The following is a 16,756-nucleotide window of genomic DNA, read 5'->3' on the forward strand; positions in this document are numbered from 1 at the left end:
TGACATATCAGCCTAGCATCTCAGCCAGGAGAGGGGAGACACAATCACCAGGGGTCGCTGAGGAAGTTGCTTATCAGAAAATGAGGTGGGGGTTACCTAAGAAATGTCTCCTGTCTGAGAAGGAGACACAGGGGTGAATCTAGGTTTTCCTACAGGGAATTATGCATAGGGACCCAAAATTGTGAGCTGTTGAAGAAAGGAGTTTAGTTGAAATTGATAACCTTGAGGGAAAGGTTATTAATAAATCACAGGGCACATTTTAACCTTTCAGTAGGTCTAAGAACCAGGAAGTTGGGTATGATGGATTTAAGTTCACAGTGGGCCAAGTGGCCATACATGTTCATTTGGGAAACAGATGGTTCATGCAGTAACTTCTAATGAACATATTTGAAATACATGATCACTTTTTCTGTTTTGGGAGACTTTTAAAATTTAATAAAATATCCAGTCTGGATCCCTTTGGACTGTTTTTCTCTCTAGTTTCCATAGATCTGAGATTCCATCCTGGTCCTGCTTTCTTCCCCTGCAGTTGACATACTCTGATTCCAACTGAGCAAGCTTCATAATCTCACAAAACTTTTGACTAGAAGCACGTGACCTGGAAATAATCACACAGTCCCACTTTTTGGAGCTCCAAATTCCTTTGGAAACCTAAAGGGCTATTCAAGCCCAAACATCACTCTCTGATGTCCTCAGCCCTCATCCCACACCATCTGTCAATCAATCCCTGATGGCGAACTGGGTGTTGGGGTGGACGTGGCAGGAGCAGGGCCATGGACTGGCCCCTTAGCCCGGGCGGCCGGAGGGCCAGACTGTTCAGCACTTAGTAGGGAAATTAGAAAGTAGGAAGTTCTTTTTCACAATAACTAGGGACTTAATTACCTTTCAACAAATTTTTAGTAACATAGAAAATGTTTGCTACCAAACTGCAGATACGAAAATAGTCCTTTAAGTAGGAAATAGTGTTCTCCTGAATGAATACACGTGTGCCAGAAATCCAGGAATCAGCACAGCACTGTCTTCTCTGCCCATAAGCAACCCACGCCAAGTCCTATGGGGCCCAACTGCCTCTCGATTATGCCTACTTCTCTGTGTCTACCTCTGTCATTGAAGGCAGTCACCATCTATCTACAGTCAATAGCCTCCTGATTAACTGACTGTATCCACTCTTGCCTACTCCATGTGGCAGCCACCTGGATCTTTCAGAAAAATAAATCTGATTACTCCAACTCTGGTAGTTCTAAATCCCACAGGGGAATCCTGTTCCTGTTCTTAGAGTCAAAATCTTTCACTGTGCCCTGTTGGACTCTGCATGCTCTGTTATCGACCCACCTCCTGGACCCTTTTTGCTCCAGCCATGTTGCTTTTCTTTCATTTTCTCATACTTCCTAGGGTTCCTCCTACCACAGGGCCTTTGCATGTGCTGCTCCCACTAACAAATACCTTTCTTTCCCCTCTTAACATGATTAAAACTTACCTGTCCTTTTTTATCAACCTACGTATAACTTCCCTGGGAAAAAACTTTCTCCACACCTGTTCTACATTAAAGTCTCTCTACATTCTTTTGTTGGTACATTAGAATTGTACATAATGGTGGGTACATTAAACTCTTCATTTACATGTATTTAGAGCTCTATGCACATCATCACCTTTAAAACCCTAAAGATGATTCAATTTTAATTTTGTATGCAATTACTTGATCCATGTCTAACTCCACATTAACAGCGAGCTTATGAGGACAGGAAAAATAACTGTCACATAGTAGTAACAGACATATCAGACAGAATGAAGGGATGACTTCGTGCTTGTCCCATAGAGGTGCCCATTAGAGTAGCCCACTGGAAACGGAAGAAGAGAAGTGTTAGGAGTCAGGAGAGTGGGTTCTGGTCCCTGTCTCTCCACTATCTTGCTCCACGCCTCTGTCTTGGGCAAGGCCTACCCCTCTCTAGGCCCTGCTCTCCCACCCACGGTGTGGGCTGAGCTGGTGTACCGTGCTGCATGGGGCCTGCAGGGTCTGAGGTAGGGTCCTTGCTCCACCACCTTCTGGCTGTATGACTTTGAGCATGATGTTCTCTTGTCTGAAATAACTTATTTAGTGTCTCTCCAAGTTCTCAAAGTTTGGAGATCTCTATGGGTCTGAGCAAGTCGGTGGCAATGGGAATGGAGAAGATGGATGAAAGACACAGTTCCAACCAGGTGATGAGGTGAAGCAAAACAATGGTTCTCAAAGTTTGGTCCCAGGACCAGCAGCCTCAACAACACCTGGAAACTGTTAGAAATGTAAATCTCCAGTCGGATCCCAAAGGACTGAATCAGAAACTACCAGGGTGGGTCCCAGGACACTGTTTTGGTTTTGTTTATTTATTTTGTGGTGCTGAGGATCACAACCAGGGCCTTTCACATGCTAGGCAAGTGCTCTGTCACTGAGCTACATCTCCAGCCTTGGAAACTGTGTTTCAAGGTGCCCTTCAGGAGATTCAGATGCATGCTTGAGTTTGATTAGGGGCTGAGGGTGAGGGAGAGGGACACGTCGAGGGCAGAGGACATGTGCTAGAAGGCACGTGTAGCCACATGGAACTATCATAGAGCTTGAATTGCCTGTCTCCTAAAAATATCAACCCCAGACCTACAGGAGCTGCGTGTAAGGTACAGGGGTGAGGGGGTGGGGCGCTTGATGTAGGTCATCTCTAGACAGAAGATCCACCGTTACAAGGGACGTTTGGAAAATTATAATCAGGGAGAGACTTACATGCTGATTTCATGAGATGTCCCAACACAGCTTGAAACAAGACAAGGTCCTGGGAAAAGGGACCAGCTCACGCACCTGTGTCCTGAAACATCTGGCCATCCCAGACGCAGGGAGTCAAACAGCACTGGAGAGACTTCACTGCTTCCTTTCTCCGGAAACATCCAGAGCCTGAGTGATCCATTTGTGCCTGAGAGATCCCTCTCCTAATAAGGACCCCTCGTAGGCCTGTGCAGCCTCAGGAATGCTTTCTGTTCTTGCCAAAATCATCACAAAGTTGAGTAGGTAGGACCTGGAGGAGATATGCAAACAGCCCCACCCACATCCCAGCAAAAAAAAAAGTTTTTGCAATAGACCCACATCTGATTTCTCCTCTGTGTCGTCACCAACAGGGGTGCCTGGGGTGCCCAGGGTGCCGGGTGCTGGGAGGCCAGGGAGCCATTGTAAATTCCCAGACCTGGGAACACAATTAACTCTTTCCTCACACTGTATGGGTTGATGTTTTGTATGTGCTTTGGCCACATTTTTATTGTGTTTGCTTGCTTTACACAGTGTGTGTGTGTGTGTGTGTGTGTGTGTGTGTGTGTGTTGACAACAGCTATCTCTGTTTTTTTTTTTTTAAATACTCTTTGCACATGGCAAATCCTCACCATTGTCAACATTATAACTATCTAAAAGCTAATGTTCAGTGGGTGTGATCTCTGGAAGAGGAAGCTAGAGTAGTATATTCATTGATTTGCACACTTAGTAAACATTTATTGAGCATGCAATAGGCATCAGTCATTGTTCTGGGTACTAGAATACAACAGGAAAGGCCCAGCCCTTGGGCGCTTATATGCCACAGGGGAAGGTATATAGAAATGATCAGGCAAGCATATAGGACATCAGACTGCTCCATGTTCTCCGATGAAACGAAAGGAAGTCAAAGAAACAGCAAAGATCAGAGGATGGGCGCGGCTTTACACCAGGGAGTGAGAAGACCACGGTACTAAGGAACCTGAAGGAAGCAAGGTGGAGGCTCCTGCAAGATCCAGGGGAAGAGCGTGAACCCAGAGGGAACGCTGGGAGTCCGCTGGAGCCTGTCAGCCAGGAGTGGGCCTGGGTGGAGGAAGCGCTGGCCAGAAGAGTCGATGTAGATTCAGGGAGGTAAGAGAAAAGCCACTGAGAGGAGGACTTTGTCAGACACCCACATAAATCGCCTTCGACTGTGAGCAAGGTGGCAAGCGTGGATTTATACACAGGGATTTTAGGGCCTGATTTCCAGGTTTTAACAGAAGCTATTTGGAAAGAGGAGTAGCAGGGCAGGAGAGGAAGCTGTGAGACCAATAGGAGGCTCTTGGAATAATCCACATGGGAGGTCAGGAGGCTCATTCAGGGCGGGAGCAGAGGAGTCCGGGAGCAGAGAGGCGGAGGAGGGAGACAACAGGATTGGCTGTGGGTGGCTCTACATTTTCGGCCTATGCAACTGGGTATGGGATTGTCTTTAACTGAGATGGGGAAGACTGAGGAGCAGTGAGGGATGGACCATTGGGAGCTCGGTCTGGGAACTTGAACTTGGGAAGTCAATAATACAGGCTGAGGATAGAATTTGAAAAGACTTATTAATACATTTTTAGTTTAAAACCCAAAGACAATACAGAAATATATCTTCTAGTGATGCTCTGAAAGGTAGGCTGAAGGGGTATAGACAAAGGCTGGGGACACATTCGGCCTCCACGTCCATGGAGCTGAGAAGGAAGGGCCCACAGCACAGAGGTGAATGAGGAGAGCATGCAGAGATGAGAGCAATTTAGGAGGTAGCATCTACAGGACAAGGTGGCATGAGTTGACATCAAGGTTGACAAAAGAAGGTCAGCTCAAGCCACGTCTCCGTCAGGACTAGCTCATGAAGATGCACCACCATCACTGGACACAGTGAAGTAAATTCCCACATGTTCAGGCCATGCCCCATTCCAAACTCATCCCCAGGACATCCAAACTACAGGGTCCCGGAGGCACTGAGGCAGTTATTTCAAGTTCTGACTATAGGTAAGATACAAGACACGTCACCCATTTGAATACTACTAACAACCCTTAAGCTTGAGTTTGAAGGCTTGGTCCGCTGCATGGATAAGCACGGAGCAGAGTCCTCCTTCCCACGCTGCTGTTCTGCCATTATCTTAACTGGCAGTGGCTTGCTCTCCTGCTAAAACTTTCAAGCCCTCCTTCTGTGCCGTATCTATTACACAAAGTAATACATAATGGACTAGACAGGATTATTGGCCCAAATGACAAAACCAGATGTGATACGGAAGAGGATTTTCTAGAACCACACGTACCTCAGGCCTCCCACAGCTGTTCATTGTAAACAGGAAGAATCACACCAGGGGCTCCACAGTGGTTAACGTGGGGTGCAAAATCAACCCTCCACCAGCCTCTGGGTGTGGGAAGTCACCAGGAAGGATGCCTTAGGTCTGGTTTTCTGGTCCTGGCAGCCTCTAACAGTTGCTATAGGATGTGATTTGCAGATGGTGGGGCTGCTTTCCGGATGATGGCATGGTGGAAAACTCTGCCTGGGGACCTGGGCCTCAGTCCTGAGCTGTCATTCCTGAATCCCAGGATTTGGGCCAAGTGGGCCTCTACTCTGAGCCTCCGTGTCCTCATCTTCATGGTGGGGATAATAGAGTCCTTTTCTTGGAATGTCTTTGTCAGGTTTTTCATGAAGATTTATGTTGTTCTCATCAAATGGATTGGGAAATGGTTGTTTCTCCTCCATTTTTCTGTAAGTATGTGTAACATTGATACTATAAATTTCACAAATATTTGACAGAACTCACCAGTGAAACCATCTGGGCCTAGAGTTTTCTTTGTGGAAATGTTGCCAAATAAGATTATTAATTGAATATTTTTGAAATATTATTATTTTTCTATTTTTTGGTGCTGGGGATTGAACCCAGGGCCTTGTGCATGCGAGGCAAGCACTCTACCAACTGAGCTATATCCCCAGCCCCAAAATATTATTTTTATTAATACTATTGAAATTGAGTTTTTTAGATATTTTTGTTCTTTTTGTGTCAAATTTGTTATGTTTTTCAAGGAACTTGTTTCTTAAAACAAATGATTGACACTATTGATCTATAGTTTATAGTATTTCCTCATCCTTCTGGGGCCTATAGAATCTGGAGGACCCCTTCCTTCATACTTGAAATTGGTCCTTCGCATTTACTCTTTTTCATGATTGACATTAAGAAGAATTTATAAATTGTATTAATTCTTTCAAAGAACCAACTTCTGGCTTTGCCAGTTTTCTCTATTTGAATTTTTTTTTAAATCTCTTTGCTTTCTGCTCTTATGGTTATTTCTTTCTTTCTACTTTAATTTTATTATGCACTTGTATTTCTAGTCTTTTAAGGTGAAAATTTGGATCATTGATTTTAAACTTTTTTCCTTTTTAACATAGGCATTAAAAACTATAAATTTCTCTCTAAGTACTGCTTTCTTCAGCTGCATAACATAAATCTTTCTATACTGTATATTATCAGTCAGTTCAAAATACTAATTTCCCTTGTAATTTCTTCCTTGACCCACGTCAAAGTATGAAAGTATATTATTTAATTGCTAAATATCTAGGTAATTTTCTAGGTATTGTGATTGATTCCCATTTCATTAATTTAGGGAACATTTCTATAAGACTTCAATTGTTTGAAATGTATTGGCATTTATATTTAGGAATCAACAAATATTTGATCTTGGTGAATGTTCTATTTGCAGCTAAAAAGGATGTGAATTTTACACTTACTGATATGGAATGGTCTATAATATCAATTCAGCTATGTGTGTTTGAATCTATGTCTTTATTTCTGCATTGTTGTATAATTATTATGTTATTACTGAGAGAGAGGTTCAGAGAAGCTTTTAAAGCATGTCAGAATATGACTTTCCCAGTGCAAATTCCTCAAAGGTTTTTTAGTGTGTTTAGGATAAAATTCAATCTCAGAATCAAATACTACCTATTCCCCTCTCCCTTCCCTTCCCTTCATTTTCCTTTGTCTAATCCAAAGGACTTCTATTCTTCCCCTCCCTTGTTGTGGGTTAGCATCTACATATTAGAGAAAACATTCAGTCTTTGGTTTTTTGGAATTGGTTTATTTCACTTAGCATTATATTTTTCAGTTCCACCCATTTACCAGTCAATGCCATTACTTCATTCTTTATGGCTGAGTAATAATCCTTTGTGTGTATATATACCACATTTTCTTTATCCATTCACCCATTGAAGGACACCTAGGTTGGTTCCATAGCTTGGTTATGTGAATTGAGCTGCTATAAACATTGATGTGGCTGCATCACTGTAGTATGCTGATTTAAGTCCTTAGGGTAGAGACCAAGGAGTGAGAAAATCAGATCAAATGGGGTTCCAATCCAAGTTTTCTAAGGAATCTCCATACTGCTTTCCAGAGTGGTGGCACCACTAGCCTTTCATCTGAATACATGACCAGGGTAACTCTGCAACATGTACAATCAGAAGAATAGGATCCTAATTAGAATAAGTTATACTCCACGTATGTATAATATGCCAAAATACATTCTACTGTCATTTATAACTAAAAAAAAACAAATAAAATAAAATAAAAAGAATCAAATCCTATAAGAGACTGCATGATTCAGTCCATCTCTTTCCCTCAGATCCCTTCTGTTCCTCCCCAGCCTCCTCCCTACCCTACACACTATTTATATGGCAACCACTCTGGCCCTTTTTTTTTCTCTGAGTTCTCCGAACCTATTTCCACCTCAGGATTTTTGCACTTGCTATTGCTCTTCCTTTTGCAGATGACCTCATGGCTGCCTCCATCATGAACAAATGTCCTTGCCTAAAAGAGGCCTTCCACAACCTGTCTGGAACATTCTTTATCACATCACCCTCTGTAGAACTTCTCATTATCAAAATTAATCACTTTCATTAATTACCTTATTTATGGTTTGTATGCTGGTTTTGTTTAATACTTCAACCCCAAAGCTGAGAGTAGAGCTGGTTCGTAGTGACTTTTTAATAAATACTTGTTGAATAAATGGATGTTAGGTGGGCAAGCAGCATTTGATGTCATTCAACACGGTCTATCTTGTTTCATTGTTGTTTCTGTTTTGATGTTATGACTAGATTGTGAGGTCTTAAAAAAAAGGGACTCATTCTGTTTTATCTCTGTATCTCTGACACTGAAGAGCAATTGCACAGTAACTGACTGCTGAATGTACCCCTGGGTGTTTACACCTCTGTCAGCGGCCACTTCACTCCATCTCTCTTCTCAAGCAACTAAACTAGACTTTGGCATAAGATCTTGTACATAATTCATGCTCAGCATATGTGCATAGAAATAAAGAAGATGGGAAGTAGTAAGAAACTTGTTACACCTCTGATGAAAGCATTGACTACAAATTTCAAACCTGAGGCTCCAAAGTCAAAATGTCAGAAAGGGTCTCCTTGCCCTTTTGTTAACTAGAAAAGTCAGAGGGGCTTCATTTCCTTAGTGGATGGTGCCACTCGCCTTCCACAGACGCAGGAAGCAGGGGCTGTGGAAATGACTTTAGAAAGTCATGGTGTTTTTCCCCAGAACCCCGCGGTATAGAATATATGTCATGGCAGTTGCCCAGGAAAAATGGCGACCGAAGCACTTTCACGTACCTGTGATTAGCTGTGAAGGTGAACTGTTTCTTCAAGATTTGTTGGAAATGAATACGTAAGTGAAGAAGAAAGATAAGAAAAGTGAAGCACAGACCAGAAAATCATTTTCACCTCAACTGCTGAACATACAGTGTTTATTTCCTTAAAAGGATTCAAATTAACCTGGAACTTTAAAACAAAAACAACTTCATCATTATCGTGTGGGCCACTGAGTTTATCAGGACTTTTAGAACTTCCTTCCAGCTGAACCGCAAGCTCCTTGTCTAACGGCTCCTTTCTTGTCTCCTCTTGTGCCTGGCTGCATGCTCCCCCAAGGCTGCACTCAGCAAAGGGCTCTGGGGTAAAACTGCAGGTTTGGAATCTGTACTGTTTCTGCCTGAGATGGATGAATATGGAAGTAGCCTGCGTTCCCGACCCAGGCCACCTGCACCAACTATAGCTGTACAGATCATGGCAGAGGCTGCCCATGTTCCTCCTCAATATCAACTGCCTCACTTTGTCCACAATGGGTTTAGGTCAGGTTTTGACATATAATATTAACCAACCAAACCATTCAAGGAAAGTAGGGTTTTGTTGTTGCTGCTGTTGGTACTGGGGATTGAACCCAGGGGCCTTAACCACTGAGTTACATCTCCAACCCATTTTTAGATTTTTTGCTTAGAGACAGGATCTCACTAAGTTGCTTAGAACCTCGCTAATTTGCTGAGGCTGGCCTTGAACTTAGATCCTCCTGCCTTAGCCTCCAGGGTCGCTGGGATTACAGGTGCACACCACCACACCTTACTCACATTAGGTATTATAAAGGGCAGAAAATCTACTGCAATGCACTTCCTCAGATTGAGATGTAAATGGAGAGGTGTGAACATTAGTACTAACGTACTTTGGACTCTACACCTGTACTTTATTCTAGCAGTAAAAACGAGCAAATCCTATATGTAGAAATGAAGCCTAGCCAGTGCTCTCAAAGCAGCGTAGGCAATGATGATGATTGCAGAATTAAATCAGAATTCATATGTGTATCACTTGCCCATCAGAGTGAAATACTACTGTAGGATTCATAAACTAAAGACCTCTGGTGTCACATCCTACAAAATGAGATCTAGAATTTTGAATATTAAGAAATTGGATATATTTCCTGTTGTATGTGACTTTCTAAAAGGCATATTTTAGGATTATAAGAAGTATATTCATGATGTGTATCACATTTGGATTCACCAGCTTAGTTCAAAATTAAAGAAAGAGAGTAATCTACCAGAAAAGTCAAAACTGAAAGGGCCTTCACAATCAGATTGTCCAATATTGTCTTCAAATAAGTAGGTTCCCAAGCTGGGATTTCTGGAGCCAGTTCTTGGTTTCGAGCCAGGTCCCTGCAGTATATTGCTTCATCTTGCAAACTTACTAATCAGGCCCATTGCCAGCCCCATCCCTGGAGGTTCTGAGTTGGCCAGCCAGGCCTGGGAACCCATGGATTCAAGGTGCTCTCCCAAACATGGTATCCAAGGAGCCCGTGATGCCAGACTTGCCCCGTCCTTCATCACTATGGATTCCAGAGTGCGGATGGAAATGGGATTAAAGTCCATCTGCTCTGGAACTGAGCCTCTGTGCTACAAGGGACATTGGGGTCCCCAGTAGTTGTTTAAAACCTTCAGTTTATAGGTGATACTATTCTGTTGCCATCTACAAATATCAACTCAAGTCAACCTGATTTATTTATTTCTTTTCTTTCTTTCTTTCTCATTCATATCACAAATATTCACTGAATGCCTAATCAGTCAGTTCTGCTGATAAGACCAGTGAACATCACAGGAACATTCTCAGTGTGCCTGGAGGAAGAGCAGGATGTTGGGAGGCATCCAGGAGGAGCACCTGTCCCGATTTGGGGGAGCCAACTGATGCTGGTGAGCGAGCTGACGTTAGTCCTGTGAGGGCGAGAGACCTATCTTAATCTATGCTCTGGGGATGAACGCATTTCAACTTCAAACTAAAGAAAGGAAAGTAATAATTCTGGGAAAGCAATGAGGCTGCCAGGACCACCTGTCACAGAAACCATCAAAGTCATTCAGCACACAATGTTAATTTCTTAGTGTTGGTAACTGCCCTGTGGTTCTATGAGATGCTTATATTAGCGAAGCTCTGAGAAGGGATAAGGGGACTCTCTGCACTATCATTGAAACTCTGCTACAAATTTAAAATTATTTAAAATAAATCATTTAGAATAGAGAAGCCAGGGGACAAACCTCAGGTAGTGACTGTGGGGATAGCCAAGGTAGGCACATTTGAGAGAGATTCAGGTGATGGAATGAAGAGAAGTAAGAGATTGAGTGAAAGGGAAGATGAGGGATAGGGATAGACAGAGAGGGTGGTGTCTGAGAGGAAGGATAATGGAATCAGATGTGGACATGGTGACTTGGAGATGCTTTAGGTGGCGATGGTTGCAAGAACATAGGATATCTGGAAGAGGAGTTGAGGCTGGATCTAGAGATTTGAGAAGCAACAAGAAACAAATGAGGAAATCATTACTATGAAAGTAAATGAAATAATTGGGATAGATGAATTTTCCTGAAGAGGGCCTATAGATAGGCCCTCAAAACCTTAAGGAAATGACAGAGATTAAACTGAAGAGAACATTCACAGAGGAAGGAAAAACGCCAGCCAAGTCTATCATGGAAGCCAAGGGAGGAAGGATTTTCAGGAAGGCGAGATCAACCTTCAGAAAGGTCAAATCAGATAAGAACACTAATGAGTGCAGTATTGGCAACCTTGGTGAGTTTTAATTTATCTTTCAACTAGATGCTGAGACAATGCAAAACTAATATGGAAGCATCAGTAAATATTTCTAAGCTCTTGCTTTGATGAAACTTGCCCTGAGATCAGCCAGCCTGGCACTGTGGAGAAATGAAGTGTAATCTTGGGAGTCAGACAGACCCAGGTTCAAATGATAACTCTGTCACTTGCTGAGTGACTTTGAGCAAGTTACTTAATTAGCCACCTCTTGCATACCAATTGCTTTGTCTATAAAATGAGGTTGAAAGTATGCTTCTTGCCCTTTGAGGATTAGCAATAATGCATATAAAGCCTCTACTGTGGCATCTTGCACACCGTAGGTGCTCAACAACTGGAAGCCATTCTTATGAGCCGAACGCTCCTCCTCTGGAATCTAAGGTGTCATATGCATGAATCTGTTGGGCCCCTGACTGCAATGTACTGAAGCAACTCAAGTCTTTATGACTGGCAGGCCCAGTCTTCGCCAGACTGCAGGTTCTTAAGGGTGTCTAATTTTACTTAGTTTATCGATCAGCCAAGGCAGCATAGACATCCTGGAAGAGAACTTCATTCTGCAAGATCAGAAGAAAGCCAGGAGGTGGGCCCTGCCCTAGTGATTCTCTTGGGAAAACTTTCTTTTCCAAGATGGCACTGGAGGTATAGGTTTGAAAACAAGATGGTCATGTGCTCATATGGTCCTGTGAGATGCTGAAAGTCATTTTTCCAACTCTGTAAGCAATCTAATTCTGGAAATCCCAAAGAAAGGATGGCGAATCAGAGAAATCAATGAAGACACTTGGCACAACTTGTGAGTTGGCTGATTCATCCAGATTCTCACAAGATAACTCTGTAATTTTGGAAAAATGTATCTTCCTGAATCAAGAGGAAAAAGAAAAAGAGACATAAATCAGTATACATAGTCTGCTTAAAGATTGTGGACAGGTGCCAGTTATAAAAAAGAAATCTGGAAGGGTGGCAACCTGGATATCTGGGTCCAAGAATTTTAGTTGTTCCACAAGAAGCAATGCTGAGTCAGGGACATCCTAGGCTACCAAGGAGTAAGAGCCCAGGGTGGCCCTTGTGCCCATCTTACGAGCTTCTGATGGCTGCTATAACAAATTACCACAAGCTGGGTGAGAAATTTATTGTCTCACAGTTCTGGAGACTGGAAGTCTGAAATTGAAGTATCGGCGATGTTGGTTCCTTCTTGGGGGCTCAGAGGGTAAATTGTGTGCCTGGCCTTCTCCTGGATTCTGCTGACTGCTGGTTGTTTCCTAGCTTTCAGATGCATCACTCCAATCTCTACCTCTGTCTTCACATGGTGGTGTTTCCCTGTATGTCTGTGTCCAATTATTCCTCTTCTTATAAGGACACCATTCATTGAATACCATACCCCTGACACCCACCAATCTAGTATGACCTCATCTTAACTTGATGACATCTGTAATGACCCTCTTCTCAAATAAGGACACATCTGTAAGTACTAAATATTAGAACTTTGATATGAGTTTTGGGGGGACACAGTTTCCTGCTGCCCTTCCACACTCTTCCCCTGGCTCTGAGAGGTGGGTACAACTCTCCAAATTCACCACATTCCCACACCTCCCTGCCTGCCCTGTGCTGGGCCCTCACCATGGAATGTTCCTCTCTGTCCCTTCCCTCCCACCTAAGAAACTCCAAATTATCTTGGAAATGCAGGGGACATTTCCTTTCTCTGTGAAGTCTTTCCTCCCTCCCGCCATCTCTCAGAATCAACTTCTAGATTTCTGATGCTGTCCATCTGTACCTCAGGCATGATGTGTAGTAATGTGGATCATGGCCAAGGTTAGCACACCTACTTTTCTCACTGGACTGCAAGCTTTGTGAGGACAGGGCCCTGCCCTCTAACCTTTATATCCTGTGTGCCAGTCACACAGTGCATGTCCAACTACGTATGGGCCTGCCTCTGCAGGAGGTCCCGCTGGCCACTCTGGGGCTTTCCATGGGTCTGACTGAACAGGGCAGTTTGCCACACTAAATTGTGCCTTCCAGCCCAAGCCAGCACTTTCCATGGGTCAAGTGTGGGCCGTCAGTGAATTTCCAACCTGATTTCCTCTGCTCTGGTCTCCCTGGGAGGTCCCTGTGCTGGACACAGTCAGGCCAAGTCTGGTGAAAGCTGACAGGCTGGACTGCTCACTCCCCCAGTCTGCTTTAAAGGAGTCTGAAAACAAGGCCTGCTGGCCAGAGGGTCCCAGTGCCACAATGCAGCATTCAGTGGCTGCTGGGGTGTCCCTGTGTGTGTGTGTGGGCAGCTCCTCATGATCCAAGGCCAGCAAAGTCCCACAAAAATGTCAGGTCTATGCAAAGACCAGGGTTCTTTAGGCTTTTTTCTCTCTTTGCTAGTGGTTTTCTTCTTAGTCATCTGTCTCCTTAAAGCAGCCCTTCCTTTCTTCCATCTGGGGCTCCTGTTTCTCCATCAGTGTTACTGATGTGCACAGTAAAGCAGAGGTCAGAAGAAAAATGGCAGATATTAATGCATTACAGAGCTCTGGAGTTCTCAAGAAGGAGGGAACCTAGCCCTGTCTCTCCTCCTGCCGGTGGGGAAAACAAGACCTGGGGTGGAAAGGGGACTTGTCAATAAAATCACAGCTGACATACCTCAAGGCTCACTGTCTCCTCATCTGCAAAATTGAGATAGTAACCACACGCTGGGGGTTGACTAGAGGACGGAATGAGAGACTGTAGCACCTAGCACAGAGGATGAGGCCAGTAAAGACTAATGCCTCAGTTGCTTTAGAAATGCTGTTCTTTGATGACCTCTCACTTTTCCAAGACAGCCAGAAGTCAGAGAGGGTAAGAACCTGGCTCCCTAAGAGCTCTGTCTTCAGCCATGCTGCCTCAGCCTGTCTCTTCCAGCTCAGGTTTGGTTGACTTTTGTAGCAGAACAAACTATGAAGAAGTTTCCCATGAAGTCCTCCCCTGCCTGTGTCCATTTAAAAGGACACTGATTATTCAAAGAGGTGCTGTCCCCTATTCTAAGGGACTTCCTCATAGTGCATAGAGGAGACATTCCTGTGCAAATCTGTGGCATCAACACAACACTATTGCTAGAGATTGCATCTCATGGAATGCTAGAAGTGAAAATAGATTTGGATATTGACTCAAAATTCAAAATGAGAGAATTCTTTTGTTCTAGCTTTTCATCGAAACAAAAACTGGTTTATGTGTCACTATTTATTTATAATGCCCAAGTGTTCACTTGAACTAGTGTTTTAAAAATAAGGGGGGAGCTGGGCACGGTGGTGCACACCTGTGATTCCAGCAACTTAAGAGGCTGAGGCAGGAGGATCACAAATTCGAGGCCAGCCTCAGCAATTTAGCGAGGCTCTAAGCAACTCAGTCTCAAAAATTTTAAAAATAATAAAAAAAGACTGGGGATGTGGCTCAGTGGTTAAGCACCCCTGGTTCAATCCCTAACACTAAAATAATAATAATTATAATAGGAAAAGGATACTTTTATATGCATTTATGAATATGTCAAAATGAACCCCAATATTATGTATTACTATAATGCACTAATAAATATTTAAAAAAAAAACAACTCAATGAAATGGAGAGACACAGGATCACCATGAGGAAATGATATCACCTATTCTTTTTTTTTTTTTTTTTTTTTTGCAGTACTGGGGATTGAACTCAGGGCCTTGTGCTTGCAAGGCAAGCACTCTACCAGCTGAGCTATCTCCCCAGACCTGATATCACCTATTCTTAACAGCCAGTTCTGTGCATCTGTAGAAGAAGCACTGGTGTTGGACTTAGGAGTTTGCCATTATATTTTCCATTGTGCTTTTAGAAAAATCACTTCCTTCTACTAGGTTTTAGTTTTTTTCTTTTGACTGCAGGACCTGAAGGCCATCTTCAAACTCAAGTTTCTCCATTCCAAAGGAAGCACGAGAAAATATTAAAGAACCATAACCACAGCCCATGTCACTGAAGACTCACTGAATGAGGGTAAGGATGGTGAAATGACTATCTTGTGCCTCTTACTTAAGTCCGTGGAGCCTTGGGAAAGTTTCTCATGAAATCTGACTTCTTCCTAGGGGAAGGGTGGTTCTCATTTTCTCCCCCTCCACGACAGGAGATTAAGGGACCCTCTCAGTGTTGGGGAAGTCTATACTTGTTAACAATGACAATAGGACAGTATCCACGTTTCCTGTGAAATAGCAATCGCTTTGTGCAGTTAATGCAGAGATTTTGTAAGTGTTGATGGTAGAGGAAGGGGAAAGAGCTGCGGAAGGCCTGAGCATCATAGGGGGAGACCAACATGCTCCTTGGATTCTGCCATGCTTGCCTATATTGTAGTGGAAAGACCACAGGACTGAAGGCCTGGTGTGACTTTTTAAAAAAATCCTTGCTCTATTACATACCTACTTGCTAGAGGAGCGTGAATATTTGTTTGACCTCCTGGCTTCTCTTAGTTTCCTCATCTTCAACATGGGGACAGCAACAGCAACCCTGGGGAGTGATTGGGAAGATGAAGTGAGAGAATATGGAATCTGGATCCTAGAAGTAGGCCAGTGAGATCTGAGTGCCTCTGTTGCCTTAGGACTATTATTCTTCCATCTCTGTTTTCTTTTCCAAACCAAGCGAAGGCTGCGAGAGGATGGGAGGGGGTCATAGTCAGCTTGGGTCCTCTGGCGGTGGTGGGGGTGGGGAGGCCTCGCTCCCTCTGCACACCCCAGGGAGTAGGCTTATTTCCTGCAGCCTTGGGGAACCCTTTGATAAGCATCTGCCCAGTCTACCAGATTAGGCAAATGCAGGCCACAGTTTGCAGAAGAGCATTCTGTTGAGGCTTGTTGCATGAAATGTTTGTGGAGACTCTTAACTGTTGAGACTGCAATGCCCTGCTGGACACTTCTCAATTCTGGGTCAACCTGATGGACAAGGATTAATCCTGTTTGTCTGCTCCTTCTTAGCTTTCTAGGGCTGGGCCACTCCTTTGAATGAACTGGGGTTTCAGTGAAATCAGGATTTTGTTTTCTGATGTGTAAAACATGGCAGGAAGGCCCACCATCCCTCCCAGTACTACATCAGAACACTTCCAGTGGCCACCTACCTCTGGGGTGAGGGATCAGGATGTGTATTTGGGAACAGAGGTGTGAGAGCAGAGGGTGTTTTGCATGGGGTATTGGTTCAACATCCAATTGGTTGACAATCTTACCACCTATTTGGTTCCTAGCTGGGTGTCAGACGGAGGTGGAGCTGAGGAAGAGCAATGGGGGTCATGAGATTTTGCTTCAATAAACAGTCTGTGGAGGAGGAGAGGCCTATGCACAGTCACAAAGTGAAAAGCAAGCGCCTGAGAATTCCAGAAGAGGGCTTCAGTCTTGCCGCATAGAACAGCTTTCCAGGACACTGACCCTCACATTTCTCGTCTCAGGTATTGAAAGACATTCTGGCCACTTTCCTGCAAGCTTTCATGTACAACTCACCTTAGCCTGAGAGGGAAAAGACCAGTGCCCACTTGAGAAATAAGCAGCACGTATTCTTGTCTTTACTCATCCTGGCAGAGGTGATTGATGGGACTTCAGTAGACCAGGTCCCTGCCT

Source organism: Sciurus carolinensis, chromosome 9 (assembly GCF_902686445.1).
Source record: "Sciurus carolinensis chromosome 9, mSciCar1.2, whole genome shotgun sequence".
In the NCBI taxonomy this organism is placed as follows: domain Eukaryota; kingdom Metazoa; phylum Chordata; class Mammalia; order Rodentia; family Sciuridae; genus Sciurus; species Sciurus carolinensis.